Raw genomic sequence first — 22,959 nt, 5'->3', positions numbered from 1 at the left:
TTACAGTTTGAGACTACTTGAGCTAGAGGCCGATTTGGAGTCAGTCCTATAAATTTGGCCAATTTTTGCTAGCAAGAACATTTCCAACACAATTTGAACTGAATCATCCTCATCAGTGAAGTCTTAAGAGTTTCAATCAAGCCACTGCAGGGGCATGACTGGATCCTAAAAAATGAGGAATGTGAAACCGAAAACATGCTCAAAAATATATGGAGGAAAGACTTCTCATAATTTCATTTGTCTCTTAAAGACCACCCCAGAGACTAAGGGAAGGTATTCTAGTCCAGGGGTCTCCATCCTCGGCAACTTTTAGACTTGTGGACTTCAACAACTCAGCCAGCAAGGCTGAGGAATTCTGGGAGTTGAAGTCCACAAGTCTTAAAGTTGCCAAGGTTGGAGACCCCTATTCTAGTCCACACCCCTGTAACTCAATAAGACCAACAACTACTATACTAGCTCAAGCAAGCCTCAAAGGATCTCTAAGTCCACTTTGGAAAGCTCCCAGTTTAGAGAAGGAGAAACAGTCCTCAGCAGTCACTTATCAGCCTTTCCCAGCCAGCCACCTTTGGAGCAAGAAATGCTGGAACTTCTTAGAATGCTTCCAGACAATCAGTTCCTACTGCTTTCTATCAAAGGTCATTGATAGAAGAAATTCTTCACTGATTTTGTGTGTGTGTGTAAGAGATAAAAAAGAGAAAAGGGGGAAAACATAGAGGCTGCAAATAGTAGACAAGATCAACTTGATGGTTTTTTCCAAGATCTTTATGTAAAACAAGGGAACTGTACAATAAAAGCTTCCTCTGAAAAATCCTTCATTTCTTAAAAATGAAAGCTTCATTTATTCTTAAAGAGAAGCAATCCATATAAAGGGCATGTAATGTATACAGATATTTGCTATTCTGTTAAATAAATGTGTACATAACTTAACAGCATCAAGCCTTGCCCAGACAACTGCTCTATTTTATTCTTTGAAAATTAGCATATAGGATACCATGAACTCTTTTATTCGCATAGACTACACTACCATGAGAAACAAAAATGAAGGTTAATGCAAAAATCTTGCAGATACCAGCAGTTACAAATACTGAGTCAAAGCAGAAAACTATCACATCCAAATCTTGCAAAACAATTAAAGTAAACGGAACCATTCCAAAGGGTTAAAAATATACATCAACCCATTTTATAAATGTTCAGAAAATAATGATTAATAGAATAGAAAAGAATAGAATTTTTATTGGCCAAGTGTGATTGGACACACAAGGAATTTGACTTGGTGCATATGCTCTCTGTGTACATAAAATAAAAGATATGTTAATCAAGAATCATAAAGTACAACACTTAATGATAGTCATAGGTTACAAATAAGCAATCAGGAAACAATATCAATATAAATTGTAAGGATACCAGCAACAAAGTTACAGTCATACAGTTATAAGTGGGAGGAGATGGGTGATGGGAACGATGAGAAGATTAATAGTAGTGCAGACTTAGTAAATAGTTTGACAAGTGTTGAGTATTTGTTTAGCAGTGATGGCATTCGGGAAAAAACTGTTCTTGTATCCAGAGGTCCAAGGTCCAGAACAATTTCTTCTCCCCTTGCCTCTTACAGCTGGCATGAGCAACTATTTTCTTGTGGCAATATATTAAATATATGTGCATGTTTGTGTGTATGTGTGAACATGTGTGCATGTTCAAAGGCTTCATAGCACATGACCAGCAATGTTATAATATCACTGGGGTGCCTCAGACTGAAAAGCATGGAGGATTTTCAAGGAAAAAAGAGATGCCTTAAGACTTACAGATTTCAAGATTCCCAATTTGCTTGTAACCTGGAACAAGGAAAATTAGTCTGGGTTTTTTTGGTGGTGTTTGCAAACAGAGATGAAACAGATAGGGAGATTTATGATGGCCCCTTAAACCCATGATTCCTCTATAGGCCAAAACAGACGGCCGGGATGGCAAAAACGGACGGGACGGCAAAAAAAAAAAAACCCTAATGGTGGTTATATATTGTCCAAGTGTTGCCTTATTCCTAATATTAACTTTATCAAGCCCATCAGCCACAATAACCAGGAGGGGAGGCAGATCTTAACACGGATAAGGAATTTGCCAAACGATTTAAAAGAAGCTAATGGAGTGCAGCAGTAATAGATGTGGCCCAGGACTACAAAGGTGGTACCCCAATTCCCTACACAGTTGTCCAAGCCACAAAATAATATTGGATCCAAAACCATTCTCAGCCTAACCTCCTTCTCGGCATCCTTGTAGGGATAAAATGGGAACTAGACAGACTTACTCCTGTTTCTTGAAGGCAGGATAACAAATTCTGCTCTATAAAATCTTTGCAGTCTTCCCCAGGACTGCTAGATCTGTCATTTTTAATGAGGCCTGAAATTATATTAATCATATGTAGTTCATTTATTTTAAGTATGGCTACATAAAAATCAAAACCATTGCCATTCAAAAGCTGTACAGGTTGCCCTTGAGTTACAACCATTCATTTAGTGAGTGTTCAAAGTTATAATTTGAAAGTTATATATAAAGTTATATATAAAGTTATACAAAGTTATAAACTGAAAAAAGTGACTTATGACCATTTTTCACACTTACAATTGTTGCTACAACCCTGTGGTCATATGATCGTAATGTGGATGCTTGGCAACTGGCTCACATTTATGACATTTGCAGTGTCCTGAGGTCATGTGATCACCCTTTGCAACCTTCTGACAAGCAAAGTCAACGGGAAAGCCAGATTCACTTAACAACTGCAATGATTTACTTAACAGCTATGGCAAGAAAGGTCATAAAATGCGGCAAAATTCACTTAAGAACTGTCTTGCTTGGCAATGGAACTTTTGGGCTCAATCTCTATCTGCCCAGATACTCAAAATAGATTAGGAAACCAGACAAACAGTCCAAAATGATGTATACAAGTGTGGTTTCCTTATGTCTTTTACCACTGAAGATACATTCAGGCAATTAGGAAGCCATGTACCAGGATATTACTATGCATGTAGCTTTAACAGTAGCATCTGAAAAGCAGATTAAATTCACTTATGAAGAACTAGTGTTGTCAATCATGATAGCTGCATTAAATTTTCTAGTTCAGTGGCAGCAGTACATTTTTGAATAGCGATTCTTGTGGATAACAATGGAGAATTCTGCGGGAAAATAGCAAAACGTGAAGGTTGGTTTTTGCTTCTAGTCTTTGCAGAGATTTTTTCTGGTTTTACAGGCTGAATACTGCCAGAAATAGAAAACGTGACTACATTAAGATTTCTTCTCACCCAAGAAAAGAAGATTGTTTGAAGCAAGAGAAGATCCCAGTTCCCTTGGCAGCTGCTGAACAAAGGTAACAGCCCCCCCCCCACCTCTCTCTGCCCTTGGACAGTAAAAAAGATTTACACTTTTAGGGCAAAGGAGAGATAGGCTACCCAGAACAATGCCACATGTCAGAGGAAGTCAGAAGAGCCTCAATGTCATTGTATTGTTTTCTTTTATGTAGACCATCTTGGGGATCTGAGGTGGATATCAAATAAGCAAACAAACATTGCCATTAGATACACATTACTATTAGAAAGGGAGATACAAAGAAGATTTGACAAGGTTTGCAAATATGTATTTTAAAGATTTTTTTAAAAAATGTAAGGAGGCGAATAAGTATTGCTTAATCAAAAGGACAAAGCAGAGATGTAAAGCAAATCAAGCCACCTCGGTGACTTCCAAGATTACGATAAAAGTAGTGACCTGGTACAGACAGGAAAGGGATACTGCATTTATGGGGGTAGCTCAATGAAACTATTCAGCCAGGATGCAACAGCTGCAAACGGGGCAAATTCCATGCCAGAGATTACAAGAAAATACTTGGGCTCAAACTACCTTCATTGGATTCTTTTATACTAGTGAGTAGCCAACACTTGGAAAATTGTGCACAATTTTAAAGCTGCACTCAAACACCACAGGTCTTTCCTTGGGAAGAAAGCTTAAAGCCTACTAGTTTAAGCAAAGGGAGAAATGGATAGGACATGGTAGAGGTATTTAAATATATGCATGATGTGGGGAAAAAAGGTGGTGATAATAGAAGTTTTTCTCATAGGATTAAAACATAATATCGAACAGTGAGGGTGCAAGACAAAGAACCATCTACTTGTGCAGTTCAACTCTAGACTTTACTGCCACGTGACTTAGTGGTGAACGATGTGGTCTACTCTGACTTCTCAGGAACTGAGGCTGAAGTGCCTCATTACATTGCCAGCCTTAGGAGTCAATGGGCAATCAATCAACTGAGGGTGACCAGGCCTGCAGGTAAAGGTAAACTCATTACCACGCATAGTATGAGTAGACTCAGATCCTGGCAGGGTGCCTAGCCTGAAACTGTGTAAGCAGCTTCAGAAAACAGAAGCAAAGGCAATCATCTAGCCTCCTCAAAAAGTGGCATAAGGTGAAAAGCACCACTTCCACAGTGTAGCACCTGAAGCCATCCTCAGTCTCTCTCAAATACAGACAGACAGACAGACAGGCAGGCGGGAGGCAGACAGGTGTGGAATACACAGGAAGCACTTAGTAGGCTGTCTTCATGCCAAGCCAAGGAAGCTCAATGGATCTGCCCTTTGTCAAAATGACGAAGAATTGGAAGTCGTCAAGAGGAAATTGGTAAGAAAAAGCCTAAAATGATGCTGTTGCCTATTTGTTTTTGCCATGTCTATCACGCAGGCTGTTCCTAATTTTTTTTGAAACAATAGAGTTTTTGGTTTTTATAATACTTATTAATATTGATTTTTACATTTTATATCTGTGGGTTTTTTACATTGTTGCCTTTATCTCATTGTTGTGCACAGTTCAGAGTTGCTTTTGGTAAAATGGGCAATATATTAAAAGCTATATGAGTTTGATAAACATTTGTACCCAAAAAAGTTCATGAAGCCTTTTTAAAGCCCAAACCATTTCTTTCATTCACTCTTTTGCCTTAAATGCTCCACTGCTGAGAATCAGACAGTATATGATACACAAACCCTAATCCTATAATCCCAGTTAGCAAATATGTATTTTTGCTGGTAAAACCAGGTAAAGCAACTTTGTTAAGTTGTTTTATGGATTTTCCCCAGTATCTGCTCGGAAAACATCTGTTTGCAATTAGACGAAGTACATCATGGCTTTGTATTAGAAAATTGTCACCCTTACTTCCTCTTTTTAACACAATGGAACAAAAAATAAATATTCTGACAGCTGCGTTGGGGGTGTCAAAATCTGTAAGATGGCACATAAAGGAAGTCCTCGATATACGACCACAATTGAGCCCCAAATTTCTGTTGTTAAGTGAGACATTTGTTAAGTGAGTTTTGCCCCCTTTTACAACCTTTTTTGCTTCAGTTATTAAATGAATCACTGCAGTTGATAAATTAGCATCCTGGTTGTCAAGTGTATCTGACTTCCCCATCGACTTTGCTTGTCAGAAAGTTGCAAAATAGCAATAGCAATAACACTTAATATACTGCTTCATAATATACAGCCCTCTCTAAGCGGTTTACAGAGTCAGCCTATTGTCCCCAACAGTCTGGGTCCTCATTTTACTGACCTTGGAAGGATGGAAGCCTGAATCAACTTTGAGCTGGTGAGAATCAAACTACCAAAGTGCTGGCAGCAGGCAGTCAGCAGAATTAACCTGCAGTACTGCATTCTAACCACCACATTGTAACCACTGCGCCACCATGGCTCATGATCATCACATCACATCTTGAGACACAGCAACAGTCATAAATATGAACCAGTTGCCAAGCATATGAATTTTGATCACATGATTGATCATGGGGTACTGCAAAGGCTATAACTGTGAAAAACAGTCACAAGTCACTTTTTTCAATGCCGTTGTAACTTTGAAATGTCACTAAACTATTGTAAGTCGAGGACCACCTGTACATCATTGAAACCAAAGCCCATCCCTTTCATACATGCAACAACATTATGCCTATATAGAAAAGGGCATCCATCAGTAGCAAAACTGCACCAGCTTGCATATTTTGACATACACCCCTGTAGATTCTCTACAAGGACCGGAGTCTGAGAACGGAGAATGCCCATTATGGTCATAAGTCCGTGATTGTGCTAAACTGGCTCATCACATGACCAACCTGATTTCATTACTTTTTGTGGTAGTCGTTAAGCAAATATGGTGGTTGTAAAATGAATACCATGGTCATTAAGCAAAACAATTGTTTTCCAGGGGTATTTTTTGCCAAAAACCAGAAACAAATGACAATTTTCATCAGAAATGCCCAGAATGCAGTCATATGACTGGGGGGACCAGCAGCTAGAAGTTTGGAACCAGGTCTAAGTATCTTTTGGAGGTCGAAGTATCTGTTGCAACCAGTCATAAGTCAAGGACTACCTGTATCTTTGGTTCTTATATCAAGCATTAATAAATTATTTCTTCATTTTAACATCTTAACAATCATAGCAAAATATGGACTAATTGAAGCAAATTTAAAAGACTGTTCCATAACTACCACCACCACCCTGAAAAAGTTTTATTTTACTTGTTAGCTGGCTTAGCAATTTAGGGAAGAAATGGACTCTATTTGGTGAATAAGGAAGGAGGGGCACTTTAGTTCTTCACTCTTTTCAAATTCACTAAGACCTTTGACAAGATCCTGCACAAGGCCCCTCATATTCAAATAGGGCAGAACTGATACAGACCACTATTGGCTAAAAACTGCAAATTAAAGAACAATTATGAATGGAGTTCATGGCTCCAGAGTAATTTAACAGTTTTTAAATAGAATGAGTGGTATTTATATTATCACATTGATGACACAACCTTGGGAAACAGGATTCAAATTGGTACTAGTACTGGCAGCGACATGAAAGGCAGCATGGCAATCTGAGCCAGCTACACAGCATGCCCCATTTAAAGCCAGTTCTCTGATCTAGAACAACTTTCTTAGATGCCAGAGAATGAACCTTGGTTGTTCAAGCCAAAATGAAAAACTTGGCAAAACATGCTCTCTTCTATTAAAAAAAAAAAATCAAGTGGTTCCCAATATAGTGATGGGCTTCAGAGTTTCTGCTAAGTCATGGCCCAGTCTGTTAAATAAACCTCAACTGGCTAGATTAATCCTGCACACATAGTTCAGCCCTCCTGCTACTGAAGATCTGCCATTAGTAGATTATGAATTTCCCACATTGTTACTCAATCACATCACTACTCGGGCCCATTTTTCTCCATTTGTTTTTCTCAGCCCTTTGAAGCTATTTTTGCTGAATTGCCCGCCCCTCCCTTTTCACCCAACCAAAGTCTCCTATTTTGCAGCTTACTTGAATGGTACAGCTGCTTTTGATTCTAACTTGCTACCCCTAGTTCTTGCCAAATAAAGCATTATAATGAAGACGACGAATCTAAACAGGTAAAAAGAAATAGGCAATAGGATTTTTTTTATAAAGAGGAACTATTGGATTACAAAGAAACAAAATATTCACTAGCAATTCTGCAAAACTGCAAATAGGATACACATTTACAGTGGTAGAAGCTAACTACAGAAGATCCGTTCTCCCCCTTTTTTTTAAACATTGCAAATGTGCCAGGAGGGTAAGCTATTAACTGTTAAATGAAAAATACTTAAGCTTCTTCCAACATAAACAAATAAGTTTTGATATACCGTAATTTTACAACCATTAACACTTTTATCTAGACCAGGTGACTAGGGAATTCTGGGAAATGAAGGCCACATGCCTTAAAAGTTGCTGAGTTTGAAAAACACCGTTATCAGCAGATATCTTCAGTCTTCTGGTAAAACATTAAATAGATACAACACCCTTCCCCCATCCAAACTCAGCCTCTCAGGAAGACATTAGGTTTAAACTCTCTCTGATTGCTTGTTGTGCCCAGAGAGTTTCCTAATAGGAAGGGTGGGCATTCAAAGAAGTAATTCTTCCTGGTTTCCTGCAGAAGCACAATCAAGGAAAAATGTATACAGTAATTTGATTCCATTGACTGTAAAAATGGACCCTCAGAAATTTTTCCTGTCTAGAAGGGGATAATTTAAACCAGGATACAGAACTTGACATTCTGCAGGAATGACTCAATTTAAAAAGAACATATCTTAGGCAATCAAACGGATCTGTAGCTGACAGACACCATTCCTGTATTTCAAACCATCGAAAGAAGAGTGTAGAAATGTCATTCGGAGATAATGGATCAGCAGCACAAACTTCCTAGATAAAATAATACAAAGCCATTTCTGTCCATGAATTCTACAGACAGCTGCTTATATTGTACAACATCAGTCATTGCCATGTATGGTAACTGGTTACCAAACAAAGCTTCTGTTTATGCAGCAAAGCTCCTATAGCGAACAAAATGGAATTGGCACTAACACATATACATTTTGGATGGATTAGGCCTCAACTGAGTCATACCATCGGGTTTTACTTTGGAAAAAATCAGAGCAGACAATATCAACAAAGATAATAAAATGGTACAAATACAAGACTTATAAGGACAGGAACTGGGAGCAAAGGCTAAGCAAACTGAAGGCAAGCAGTAGATAAATGGCGATAACAGCCCACAATTAACTTTAAGGCTCTACCAAAAAAAAAAACACAACAACCCCAAAACCAAAAGCATTTTCCATTAATATGGAGAGAAGGAAGTAGGCCTAGATTTCTTTTTCAACCCAAAGATGTAGTTAATTATTGAGAAAAATCTTCACTGCCTCAGCAGACACAGGCCACGAATAAAAGCATATTGGGCAAAGCTGAAACACTTCTAAGAAGAGGACAAACATTAAAACATCAGGCCAATGGACTGGATTGAAGGCAGCTTTCCCACTGAGGCCCTTCAGCTCTCTTGAACTACCACTTGGGCAAAGAACTTGGGAACTTGCAGACTGCATACATATCGAAGGCACATGAAGTGTCACAGGGTAGAAGCCAAAAAGTAGAAATAGGAAATTACAATTGAAGGCTGGCAAAAAACATAAATGCCTAAAGAGGTAGTCTATAAGAGAGGTAGTGTATAATGTCATTATTTAAACAGGGAGATTAGAGCTGGAGAAATATTTTGACTATTGTTCTAAGCAATAAATTCTATTGTTGTAAGCAATAAATGGCACTCGCTTTTTCTAAATTTTTATGATCTATATTCTATAACAATTTAGAAAGATCTATATTTCCACAGGGGTATCCCTTCTAGTGTAGGCAAATGATGCTATCATATCAGCCATCATTTTATATTTTGCTGCGCCCTCTAAACTCCAATTTTGAATTGTAGGGACTCCATTAAAATTATGAGAGCTACTTCTCAAGTTGACCAAAAGGAAGACGGTTTTCAAAATGGAGAGAGGACATATGGTCCACCTTTACAAATGAGGCAAGCTACCAGCTTGTTATATCAAAAAAGCAAGAGAAGATGGAGAGTTTTGTTGTCCCTAAAGGCCTGAATAGAGATGCCTCATTTAAAAGGGAATATTTGCTGGAATCCTTAATTCTTCTAAAATATTATCAATCAAAGTTATTATTCATCAAAGCTCTTAAACGTTCTGCTCCTTGGATTAACTACAGGTAGTCCTCGACTTGCGGCCATAATTGAGCCCAAAATTTCTCTTGCTAAGTGAGAAATTTGTTAGGTGAGTTTTGGCCCATTTTATGACCTTTCTCGCCACAGTTGTTAGGTGAATCACTGCAGCTGTTAAATTAGTAATATGGTTGTTAAGTGAATCTGGTTTCCCCATTGACTTTATTTGTCAGAAGGTTCCAAAAGGGGATCACATGACCCCGTGGCATTGCAACCGTCATAAATATGAGTCAGTTGCCAAGCATCTGAATTTTGATCGTATGACCATGGGGATACTGTAATGGTTGTAAGTGTGAAAAATGGTCATAAGTCACTTTTTTCAAGGATGTTGTAACTTCAAACGGTCACTAAATAAGTCGAGGATATCCTGTACTCCCAGACCAGCCTGCAAAGACAGAATTAGACAAATATAAGCTATACAGTATATTTATTAGATCTGGAATCTTGAAGTCTGCTCCTATCTGACTGAGTCAATCACAAGGCATTTAAACAAAGCCCCAAAACTGAACTTTGGCTCCATCAAGGAAATGTCATTTAGGTACAACCAGAATTTTTTTTTACCCCAGGCTGAGCAGAATAGGGTACCTAGGAGAAGATGCTGATGGAGTTGCATTAGGTAGATATACACGTTGCACAGAATATGTTTTACATATGGAAACGCATGACTAGTTTTTTCCCTAACTTCTTGTATAAGGATTATCCTTTATATTATTCAGGTTCAGGGGTGGGTTCTAAATTTTTTTACTACTGGTTCTATGGACGGGGCTTATTTTGTGAGCATGGTTTGATGGTCATGTGACAAACAATTCTTTAGGATTTAGCAGAGGTATTGGTCTACCAGGCTTTTAACTGCTTGCAGAGCCGTACTGGTCTACCCATTTGTTCTTGGAGCATACTGGTCTACCCATTTGTTTTTGGAGCGCACCAGTCTACCCATTTGTTTTTGGAGTGCACTGGTCTACCACCACACTGCCTTTTACCACTGATCAGCTGTAGGGCGGCTCTTTGAAGTGCCGCAGAAAGAGTTTAAACAGTTTTTTGCCGCTCTGCCACCACCGAGAGCATTGGAAACAGCTTGGCCTCAATTGCCAATCTACCACCACCGAGCGGTTTACGAGGAGTGGATCGGTTCTAGCCAATCAGTTGGGAGGCTTTTTGGCTTCTCAATTTAAAGCTAAGGTGTCCTGTTTTTTCCCTCTTCTTTGTCAAGTGAGCCCTGATTTTTTCCTTCTAGCCGATCAGCTGGGAGTCGGGAAGCAGCGAATAGATTGGGGGTGGGGCCAGGCAGAGGTGGTATTTACCGGTTCTCCGAACTACTCAAAATTTCCACTACCGGTTCGCAAGAACGGGGGAGAACCAGTAGCAACCCACCACTGTTCAGGTTGTCTTGTATGAACAGTAGAGGCTAACTAAACCAATTTCGTTGTATACATGATGTACAGTGACAATAAAGGCTTTTGACTTTGACTTAGATCAAAACTGTAGCACCATCTTTTGCGATGGTGACATGTATTTATTTATTGTTATAGCCTGAAACCATTCTAGTGCATTACAAAAGTAACAAGACAGGCGGAAATCAATCCCTCCCACCCCAAACAGAATGGTATCAATCCCATTACAGGTAGTCCTCGATTTACAACAGTTCACTTAGTGACCATTCAAAGTTACCACAGCCCTGAAAAAAGTAACTTATGACCATTTTCACAGTTACGATCTTTGAAGCATCCCCATGATCATGTGATCAAAATTCAGATGCTTGGCAACTGGTTCACACTTATGACGGTTGCAGCATTCCAGGGTCATGTGAACACCTCTTCTGACCTTCTGACAAACAAAGTCAATGGGAAGCCAGATTCACTTGATAACCAGGTTACTAACTTATCAACTGCAGTGATTTACTTAACAACAGTGGCAAGAAAGGTTGTAAAATGGGACATAACTCACTTAACAAATGTTTCACTCAACAACAGAAATTTTGGACTCAATTGTGTTTGTTAAATTGAGGGTTTTCTGTACACTGCCTGAATGGGAGAAACAAGCCAAGGAATCTGGATCTTGATTTCACTCTAAATAGGGACGGTATTTAATGCACACTGGATTTATCTTCTAATAGCTTCATTAGCTTTTCCACAATACCTCTACTTACCAGAGCTTGTGTCCTTAGAAGTCTTTTCATGCCAGCTTCTAGTCTAGAGAAGCCTGATAATTTTGAGCCAATTTTTTTTTTTTTTTAAAAAGGACAGTTCATTATTTCCTTCCTCCCAACAAACTCATATTATATATCTGTGCTCAGCACGATTTCCACATTGGTAGGCTCTAGGTCTGAAGCAACTGAAAAATGTTGCTGCATTGCTGTAGCATTCAAACCCATCTGGAGGACATCAAGTTGGTGCACACTGATTTGAAGGAGTTAAGGAGCTAGAGAGGCTGCACGCAGAGCTAACTACAGATGTCTGTTAGCACCAATTGGAGCAGCCCTTGAACATGGAACTACTCAACACACACACACACACACACACCCCATCCCATGATTGTTATACCAACCCACTTACACATCTGCTTCGTAAAAGGAAAAATAACCACTTCAATATGCAGAAGGGGAACACGTTTCACATTGGATTGGTTTGGAAAATAAAAGATATTCCTAAGTGGTCCTTCCAGGAATATATGAGAAAGTAAGAGAAGCAGAGATGAAAATTCACAGAAATAATGCCACCTCAGCTACTGTACAGCTTCTGCAGGCCTCATCAGAAAGGGAGAATTGGGACTTGGATCAAGTCCAAGCAGACTCTTCTAATTTGAGTTAATTAAAAAAAAACACCCTTCAATTATTTTATATCTGGCTGTTCTGCCAAAGGATACAATTCACAGCATTATTAAAAGACAATCCAAACCAATAAAGCAAATCTAACAATTAAAAGTGCCAGAAAAAATTAGAAATGGAGTATAGATCGCCAAAGCTATTGTAGAAAGGCCTTCACAAAGTTTTGAGGGACATCTTAATGTCAACAATGGATGTGTTTCTGTCAGGTAAAACTGGAAAAGTACTGTATTTGAAAAGCTATGCCATCACTATAGAAAAGGCTAGACAAAACCATTTTCATTATTTTCACCTCATCGCTAACAATAAACATCTTCAAAAAAGATGTCTCGAAGAAAAGGGAATACAAGTATCAAATGGAGTCTTTCAAACCCCAACTCCCAAACTTTGTTAAGACTGTAAAAGTCAAAACAATGGACTGAAGCAAACTCATAACTAGATGAGATATTAAGACCCAGTAAGAAGAGTGTTCAAACTAAATCCAAAATTAGCTACATTTAGAACAATAAATTTCACTGAAATCTGATATTAAAATAAATCAGATTTAATTTTTTCCTATTAACTTCAATGAGAATTCAAATTAAGTTTTTTTTCCCCTGAATTCCAGATTTGATCCTTTAAATGTGGATAAATGAACTTTACCACCAGGGGGTTGCACACTGTTGTAATCTTCAAGGAACTCTTATTCAAATTAATATTGTTTGTACTTTTAAAAAGTTTTGAATTTTAATTCCCAAGCAGCAAAAAGATCTAAAGTTTAGAATTATTAGATAAACAGACAGACCATTTGACAACTATTGTTCCCGAGTTAGTAAATCATGAATAACCTACATTACAATGAAAGCTAGATTCAAGAACAACGGTGAGAAATAATTCTCCTACTGTTTCCCATTACGGCCCATCCCCTCTGCACCCCATCTACAAATGCTCATCCACAGAGTGGGGAAACAGATCTAGTATAGCTGACTTTTTAAAAATATACAGCCCGAGGCATTTATGCCTGACACAGAACAGAAAAAATGGCTGCAATGACTAAATCTCTTGTACAGTTTGCCCTGAAGGAACAAGAGTTTTTGCAATCCCATATTGTTGCAAAGGGGAATTAAAACCCCAGGCAGATCTGACCCCTTGAGTCTGATCTTTCTGGATCCAGCACCACCACACTAAACAACAGCCAAAGTATTATTCTTATCCATGAGTTATTTTCATTCTCCTCCCTTGCTGAGAGACCCCAGAACCCATTGGTCACTCACCTCTAAGAAAATCTATGCAAGCACTGCCTTATTCTCCAGCCACCCCCTTCTCAAGTCTCTTTGTGTCCTGGAAAATATGGGGAAGAAGTTAAAATTCCTCCTCTTGGCTCTGATCCTAGCAACCACCAGGTCAAATAGTCTTGAACAGCACTGCCCAAACAGGAACCTACCTGCCTCTTTAAGGTAGCAAAATCACCTGGTTGAATACAGATTTTTTTTCTCATTTCAAGACATTAACCATGATCATGATCTAAAATTGAAACCATAGTTTCCAAGTGCAAGAACAGAGCAATATAATCCAGGTCTTCCAGTCAGTCCATATATTTATATGACCATATTCAGATTAAATTGGTCAGAGATTTGTTTTACTGAAATAAATAGTTTAAAATGTATAAAAGTTTATCTGTCTCAGTGATTTGTCCATTAAATTAACCTCACGTTCATTTCTATGAACCCCAAATTCATACTTCATATTTAAACTTTAAGCAATCAAAAAGCACGCGAATATTCCATTAAAAAAATGGAATGTACTTAAAATGACAGAACATCATTATTTTTCTAATATAGACTTTAGCTCAACCTATAGGAGAGACGGAGAAGCCGCTGCTTTGAACCCTCACTTTATAAAGTTTTTAACAGATATAGAAGACAATGTGATGACGCCAGGCACTTTTCTCCATGATAGTCAGTGATGTGAGCTGGAGGTGGAGAAATAACATTTGCAATCATCTCACATATTTTGTTTAAGCAACAGCATTCCCTACCCTGGTATCCACAATATCTGGGAATTTTGGGAGCCATAGTCCAATGGTGAGGGAAAGAAAGCTAGATATTGCATTTCCGCTGGGGAATATTTCTATTTATATAGGGAACTCAGTCTCTGGCAGACATTTCTCTATTTCTCTTTGTGCCAGCCACAATGAGATATATACAGTGTGGGAAAAGGCCCCTAGAATAACAGACCTTAGGAGTTCGGAGCTTTAGCTAAAAGCCGAAAAGGCAGATGTTGTTACAACTAAGTTTGGGTTATCTAGCCATGGGGTCTGATAATGGCTTCAGGCTTTCTTCTGCGCTTTCCAGAAAAGGGATGATGTTGAATAAAATTACCCAGTTTTATGGAACCATTTGAACTGCTTTGCCACTTGGTATGAAAAGGGTCCTAATACCCTTTAACTTTCCCTTTAGTCTAAGACCAGCCCACCCTGAAACTCCAGATGTTCCCCAAACCAACTTTCTCCAAGAGAACCACTTACTCCCTTTTCTGCAGTTCTGAAACCATTTTCGACGTCTCATACCATGAGTTCTACATCACATGGCACAATGAACTGCTTGCCCTTTATGCTTCTGCACAGACAGTGGAAACATACAAGACAGAGGCAAAAAAAGGAACCATCTCTCCCCCACTCCCGAGAATCCTAGTTCCACCTTAACCCTACCAGTGACCTCACCTGTGGGAAACAGCCCTGCCAGCGAGGGCACGCCTGCTGCACTTCCGTTGCTTGCTTGCCGCACCCGTGTCAGGAGTGAGCCTCGAGGCTGCTCCTTGTTCTCTCTGGGAGGGGCAGGGCATATTTGAACCAGAGTTTCCGAAGCTGGAGAGCTTCCTGCCAACCCTACGGTTCACTGAATTCTGGTACTTGGAAAGGTGAGTGCTTCCCCTTGACAGATGATTAACCACAACTGACTCCCCATCTCTGGGTGGGGAATTTCAGACAGGCTTGGGGGTTAGTCCCCACCTCTCTTGCTTTCACTGCCATCCAGAAAGATTATTGAAAATGTTGGATTCATCTTTTTGTCACCTACCTCCTCCCCTCTTTTCTCCCCCACTTTCAAAATTAAAAAGGCACAAGACTCCTTGCAGGCAGTTAAGGAGTCTTATTCTCACTATGTAAAGTGGTGGCGATGGGACAGCATGACAAACACACCATGGGGGATAAAGGAAGATTGGTGTCCTTAAATTTGGCCTCGGAGGGTAGAATCAAATGGCAATGCCAAATCTGTACTCTTCCTACAATTCTACTTGGCAGCCAGAATTAAACAAAAAACACCCTCAGCTGCCCTCATCCCCAGCAGGCTACCTGTTCCAGAAACTTGATACCATTTGCATTAAGGACCGAAAGGAACAGATGGTGGTGGGGGGGGTTTCCTTATCCCCCAGGGCCTTGGCCCTTTTGCACACCATCCCACTGCTATCACAGCCTAAGGCTCTGTGTGCTTTTCTTACAGAGCTCTTTAATATTTCTTCTCCCCTCAACTCATAAGCTCCCCACCCCCATAACACAAGCCATGCTGACTCAAGTAGATTAATGAGTCTCAAAGCAGGGATTAGACACCAACAGGAATAAGATGACAGGAGGAGCTGGATCAAGAAAGGGGTGGGGGTTAAGAGAAAACTGCCTAGCCCCACTGCTGATCAGCAAGCCTCCCAGCCCCAGCCCCAATCTTCCAGATGAGAGAGAAAGGCAGAGGGGAGAAAAAGCTGCTTAGTACACAACTGAATTCCATTTTACATTAACTAAACCTGAGGCTAGGATGTCTCTGAAATCCACATATGCAACACCCACACACACCCACACACCAACCAAGTAGGGGGAAAAATAAACATTTCCATAATATCTTTAACAGGTATCCCTTGCCAGTAGAAAAGGAGGGGGAGAAGAACAGAGTCCATTGTCCACTTAGGCTCCGACTCTCATATGGTTTTTGCTAATGGGGGCAGGAAGAGAAAGGCGGGATCAGACCATCCCTTCCAGCCTGCCAAGGACTGGTAAGGTTGCAAGACATCTCACAAGCAGGCCCTCTCCTGACAATCAAGGCACCAATTGTCTAGTGATATTTGGGTCAAATCTGCGCAGGAGTCACCTACCTAAAGCTGTTAACTATTAAGACAGGAGGAGAGGAGGGGAGGGAAGTGGGAAACACCTGGCCATGCAAATCTGACGCTCCAGGTAGAACAGAAAATGAATGTCATGGCTTTGCCAGCAGAGCCAGGGAAAGCAAGATTTTGTTGTTCTAGCAATTAGTTCCTCCATACAACTGCAATGAAACACACACCTGACCCACATCAATAGGTATATTTGAAGAACAGACACCTCATTTATCAGCTCTTGCCTCCTTCTTCCTGGCCTCCTCCTGACATTCGTAGGACTCATTTACTTTGTTCCACCAATAGATGGGGACTATATGCAAATATGTTTAGTAAATGCTATTAGTTCTAACTGAGGCTCCCACTCCATTTGGATACATTTAATTAAAATAGTTAAAGGAAAGGTGAAAGGGAAAGAGGAAAATGAGATTTAATTCCACAGGATTGGCACTTAGCTCCCCAGGGTTTAATTGTGGGGCTGGAAGCGCTTCTGAGCAAATGCAACCATATCAAATGCTGGATTATGAAAAATAGCTTCAGCACTTCCTCTCTCTCTCCCCCCCCCCCCCCTTAAAATCATCAGCTATTTTCTTGACTTGGGAGAAATTCCTTGTAAATTCTTCTTCTGGATTATTCCATCTTTTTTAAAATCACCATGTTCATAGAAAATTAAGGACCATGGATTTGCCCTTGGTAATTGTATGGAGAAATGCTCGCGATCCTGACCTGTCCCAGTCACGCCATAGCTCCTAGAAGCACAGTGCAGTTCTCTTCTTAATTCTACCCATCCATCTTGCCCATTGAGAAGGGCGCTATATAAATTTAAATATAAATAAATAAATAAGTAAATAAATTGACTTTCCCTTCTCCTACTCCTGCTCAGTCTTGCCAAGCATAGGAGTCCATGACAAATAAATCAAATACACAAGTTTCTGCTTGCTGATCATTACCTCAAGGAAATAGTCCACCTTTATTTGGTCCAGGACTTATTAGTTGGTTGGTCTCCAAATCCAGATGTTGTCTGCCTTGTCTTCTTTCTGCAGTTCTTCCTCGGTGCACAGCTGTCACACCTATACACAGCTGTCAAACCCATTGGTTGAATTACTCCGATCTTTGTAGTGTCATACATATACTGGAAAGACCCACTGCTTGAATTACTCCAATCTTTGTAGTCATTGAAATGCACTCAGCCTTTGTAGCCTTCTCTGACAGGTCATCCATACAAACCCATGCCTGCCTAACAAGCACCAAGGACATATTCTCACATTGGAGCCCCTGTCTCAGGACTACCCTGACACTGAGGCAGGAGGAAGCCAAATCAAGGTGATTTGGTAAGACACGGTGTTTTCCACTTAAAAAAGGAAAACAAATCCTGCTCTGTGCGAACTTTCTAGATGCATGAGGAGCCTCAGGGCGGTTGGTGACCTGCAGGGCATCCAGCTGGAGGAAAGAGAGTCTTTCCTAGTTGCCAACATTTTCTTGTTTCTGGATTCTGATAGGGATATCAACTTGATGGAATCCTTCTCATGAGATCAGTATTCCAAACAACGGCTGTGGCTACCTCTGTAAACTATTCTTACCTCCACACTAGCTTGAGAATGCCACTGCTGGCCCTATGTCAGAAGGACAGCAGCAATATGAAGTAGGAGCAGATATTGGCATGGTGGCAAGAGACCCACACTTGGGGCGGGAGGGGGAGGGGACAGGCAGCTGAGAAGAGGAAGAATCCCCTTTCCAACTACTCATTTCCCCATAGCAGCAGCAGCAGAAACTGGTTTCCTGCCCCATGTGAGGACAGCAATATTGCTGGACTCATCTTCAAGACATAACAAAAGGACCAGTGTCAGGCAGTGGATTCCTGCTTTCCTTCTGTCTTCAGGATGGGAGGAAAGCCCACTGCTGTCTTCTTCCCCACTCTATTAATGGGGAACATAATCAACCCCTTGTGCTTCAACTACACTACCACAAATATGGAGTAGAATATTAACACCATCCATTAATATGCAATTGGAGAATTTCTATTGAACCTTTCAGTAAGCAGATGGTTTAATGGTCTTAAGAAGTGTGTTCACAATATAGCCAAAACAGACACATACACAGAGCTGGCACAATGAGGACGGAAAACATTTTGCAAATGGATCACTCCAAGTATTTGGGCAATAAGAGTTCACAAATCACAGCTGTTGTAAGGCATCATTCTGTCAAAATGGAGGTGATGCAAATCTGGGTCCAAAGATTGAGCTGACTTAAGAAAATAGGTTTGGGGGCTTTTCTCACTCTTCAAGAGAGCTCAATTCAAGAGAGACAATTCAGAACTGGGCATCAATCCTTGGCAATCATTCCTTTTACTTAAAAATCTGAACTGGTTGCAGGCTACCTCCTAACTCCACCCTAAAAGCCTCCCTTTCTCATTTTCTCCCAAACCATGTCCAGCTTGCAGAAAATTAAAGGCCTGTTTCCAAAAATTATAGAGCAGCGATTCCAAACAGGAACAAGAGACAAGCTGGCAATCTGGCTTTCTAAATTCTACTAGCCAGGAAACACATGGGAGCTCTTAGATCTTGGAAAGAATAAAGCCATGCAGCCCATTCAGTTAAGAGCCAGATAGGCCACCAGTATCGGCACGGAAATCAGTTAACTCTGCATGGCTATGCAGACAGATCTTCTGCCCTCTATTCCCATCCAAAAAAGAGTATCTGAAATTCCTGCTGACCTAGGGGTTCCACTCATAGATGAATTACTAAATAAAATCTTGAGCATGTAAAAATAATCCTGCAATGTACCCTTGATAAGCACTACTTAATGGGGGCAAGCAATAGTCACAATCCATATTATCAGCTTGCATTGCAGTGTGCCCCCTCCTTTCCTCCTTCCTGGCCAGGGTTACAATGCAAAAAGCAATAAATGCTGTGAAAGCAGTTTAAGGAGGCTGGTGTGGGTGCTGGTTGAGGCCACGCAGGATTCTTTGCCTGACCATCCCACCAACAATCAAAGCCCCAGGCCTATCGGAAGCTTCTGTACACACGATGGGCCCATATGGAACGCATTAAGGGTTCTGCAAAAGGAAAGAAGTTGGAAGGAGGAGGAGGAGAGGCCAAATGTGGGTGGTGCAGCAGGATGTATCCTGCCCTCACCCTGCTTGTGTCTCTCTGTGTGTATGTATATTTTGGAGAGGGAATTAACCCTTTGCAGTTCAGGAAATACAGTAAGAAGGCAAGAAAAAAATGGTTTAATTAAACAGGGATTAAAATATAAGCAATTATTAGAAACAGCGGGAATTCAGGTTTCCTAGCTCACTAGAGAGCAGACATCTCAGTTGGCCAGTTTGATTGGCTGTGCTTCTGTTTCTTTCAGTCACCATTCCCCCATCGCCTGTCCCAATGTAATATATGCTAAATGACTCCCATTTCATTAGCCATCATTCTTGATTACACTATGAAATGCTATCTTAGTGCTGCAATGATCAGCATCCCCCAAAGGTGCTTTAGTAGAGTTTACTGATCTCTAACCAGAGCAATATAAGATCTGTGGGGCAGCGAGGCAGGGTAAAATAACAGAGGGGAGAGAACAATGGGGAGAGAAGGGTATCAAAAGATTAATGTCAAGAACATGTATGTGTCAAGCACAAGATTATGTTGAAATTCCAGTGGCTGAATGGCTGTAGTATTTGATAGAAGTCCTGCCCCATTGGTGGAACACTAGATATGCTGTGCCATGACCTCCCTAAAATAACAGTGGGGCACTAAAATGAAATGTGGGTGGAACAGGCAGCAAGAAGAAGAGCCACACCCTAACCTACTTTAATTCGGGTACCACCTGACGCTAGTGATGCTGTACACACACAAGTCTTCTCCATTTATTCATCCCAAGGACAGGATCTGCCCTCCACATATTATTAAGCACAGGTATACACTAATAAAGTACATAATTTGAGTGACAGAATGGGCAGCATCAAACTATCTTTTTCTGCTCCCAAGTCACACACACATACCAAGTCGGCTGATCTACATGAGCAATTAGTCGGGAAGGTGAAGGTCAGTTTGGGATAATGGGTGGTCAGAGAAACCAATCACACTAAGCAAAGGTTTATTTAACCATGGTGAACTGAAGCATAATTGGCTATGTTTGCACACCATATTAAGCCAAAAGCAAACAAACCACACAGGGCTTAGCATGATGGATAAAGTCTACCAATAATTCCTAAGGCTGGTTACAGATGTGCACCATGTAACATTTGGTGGCTCAGATTGGTATAAGCTAGCCTCTCTTGGGCACAGTATATTTGCAGTCTGAGATACTTACATGAATTCTGTTATGTATGGTTGGTACACTATCCTTTCCTAAACAACTTTCTCTATGGGAGTTTTACCTTTGCCAAAACCCTGGCTTCTTATCTCCAGCTCTACATCTTGCATTTCTTCCATTCGTCTCTAGTCTTTCCCTCAAAATATCTGAATTATTTTCAAACTGGATCCTGGAAACAATTATATGGAAACAAGAGTTATTATTTCCCATCATTATTTTCCTTCCCCCCCACCACCTCCACCCCTTGTCCTCATACAATCCCCATCTTTACAGGATATAGAACTATAGATTGTACAGTATTGTATTTTTGTATAGCTTGTAGTTATCTTATTAATTCTTATTAAACATAGAAGTCTTGTCCGAGAATTGATCAAGGGTCTTCCAAGCGAGGACGACAATCATTGATATGGACTCTCCATGCAACCATCTGAGACAGTGGCTGCTTCTGAACATTATTTGCCAGTTGCACAATTTAAATATGCATCTTCTGAACAGTATTTCTTCTGCCAAATCCTAATCTTCTGACATCATACAATTTGAAAGTGGAAAGCTCAGGCAAAGTTACTCCCAAATTCGTGCAACCGCATTAAGAGGTGGGATAACGGTCTCAGCATAGCTGCAGTGCCAGTGGGATGTCACAGTGACACATCCTGGGCATCAGGATTGGTACATTTTATTTGCTGACCCAGCAATCTTTGGGACTATGCTGTTAACAAACAAGGTGTACCGTTCCTCAACAATCTTCCCCTTTCAGCCTAGGAAACTTTTCTCAAGTCTCAGGCTGAATTTTCCCCCTCCCCATGCTGAACCTGGCAGCTGCCGTTGACACAGTGAACTACAGCCCCAGAGTTCCCCAGCCCGGCCTCTTTCTAAAAATAGCACTTCTCACCCAGATGCATGGAAAAAATGGTGGGGCCAGCCAGATCAGACTGTAGGCATGGAAAGACAGCAGCAGTTCCCAGAGGTACCCTCTATTTTCTACTCAAGGGTTCCTTAATGCCCCTCGGCACCCATCTGGACGAGTTCAAGAGCTTTGGCTTCTTAAGGTAGTAAAACACACACGTCACTAATCAATCAAAGCAAAGTTCAACAGGAATTCTCTTGTACCTTCCCCATGGAAAATGATAGAAGCTCCCACTAATTTCAAGAAAACTCTATCAATAAGATGTGGTCCATAGGTCAGGACTATCTACTTACTCAGTGGTACCTCAAACCCCTCTAGACATCTCCAAAACAGTCTTACAGACTGGATTTACGTATCACACCAAACCATGATTTGTCTAATTGTATTTTGTTCATCATTCCAAAAGTAGCTAGTTTCTCACAGCACATGAAGCAAAGATCAAACAAACTACATTAAGTGGTACTACTCCCAGATCTGGAATGCAGGCTTTTTGGTTCAGCCTACACAATAGGTCATAATGCTTGATTAAAGCACTAGTTAGATTCTCAATACTTCAATAAAACCTAGGAACTATTGGATCACTACTTCCCCTAATGTGACTGCAAGATTTAATATGGGTTTACAATTGAGCAAGCTCTTAAATTAATCTCTGGGACTAAATGGTACTGGTTGTTTATAGTGAGGCAAATAATTATAATACTGTACAAGAATAAATATGATTCAATTCATAAAAATACAAAGCCACTGATCGTTTAAAAATTGTTCCCTGAATAAATCAGTACTGGCAAGGTTCACACAACACATTAAATCAACCTTTGTTTTCATTGGTTGGGGACTCAGCATATTATGTGAACTCAACTAAGATTAAAAACAATAGCACTACATCACAAACCTACTTCTCTCTCTTCAAAAGCAAGCTCTCTTTAACTTATACTCTTCACAGGTAGCTATAAGATTCCAGCCTCAACATTATTCAATTAAAATTTAATCCCACATTCCTTGATACACCTCAGTTCACTTACATGAGGCATTAGCTGAACTGCTGAAACACACATATTTAAGTTTGATTTAAAACTCTGGGGTCTACTCTTCATCAAACTATGCATTTTTAAATAAACATGAGACTTTTTTTAGGGCCTGAAGCAGATTTTCTTTTCCCATCGATTTTTGTTCTAATCCGCTTGAAGATCAGAGAAAACATTAGAGGTGAGCAACAAGGTAAGCATCTTTTCTCCCCTTTCT

At 40.3% G+C, this 22,959-nt stretch overlaps 2 protein-coding genes across 3 annotated transcripts in view; one reads left to right on the top strand and one right to left on the bottom strand.

Annotated features, from left to right (window-relative positions):
- FGD1 (FYVE, RhoGEF and PH domain containing 1) overlaps positions 1 to 22,959 on the bottom strand; it is a 64,916-nt gene that overhangs the window by 37,864 nt on the left and 4,093 nt on the right. The window contains exon 1 of one of the 2 annotated variants that reach the window (XM_087888683.1): positions 13,643 to 13,771. The exons of the other annotated variant lie outside the window; for it this stretch is intronic. The gene's annotated coding sequence lies outside the window, so the exon portion shown is untranslated. Of the gene's footprint in view, positions 1 to 13,642; positions 13,772 to 22,959 lie in introns of those variants that run through there. 2 annotated transcript variants of the gene reach the window in all.
- The window catches only part of GNL3L (G protein nucleolar 3 like), a 43,681-nt gene continuing 35,898 nt past the window's right edge, over positions 15,177 to 22,959 (top strand). Inside the window, exon 1 of the mRNA XM_087888685.1 lies at positions 15,177 to 15,287. The gene's annotated coding sequence lies outside the window, so the exon portion shown is untranslated. The remainder of the gene's footprint in view (positions 15,288 to 22,959) is intronic.

This window comes from Pantherophis guttatus, chromosome 2 (assembly GCF_059756535.1).
Source record: "Pantherophis guttatus breed Tessera chromosome 2, ASM5975653v1, whole genome shotgun sequence".
In the NCBI taxonomy this organism is placed as follows: Eukaryota; Metazoa; Chordata; class Lepidosauria; order Squamata; family Colubridae; genus Pantherophis; species Pantherophis guttatus.
The sequence above is the reverse complement of the archived record's forward strand: the minus strand, read 5'-3'. Positions and strand labels throughout refer to the sequence as shown.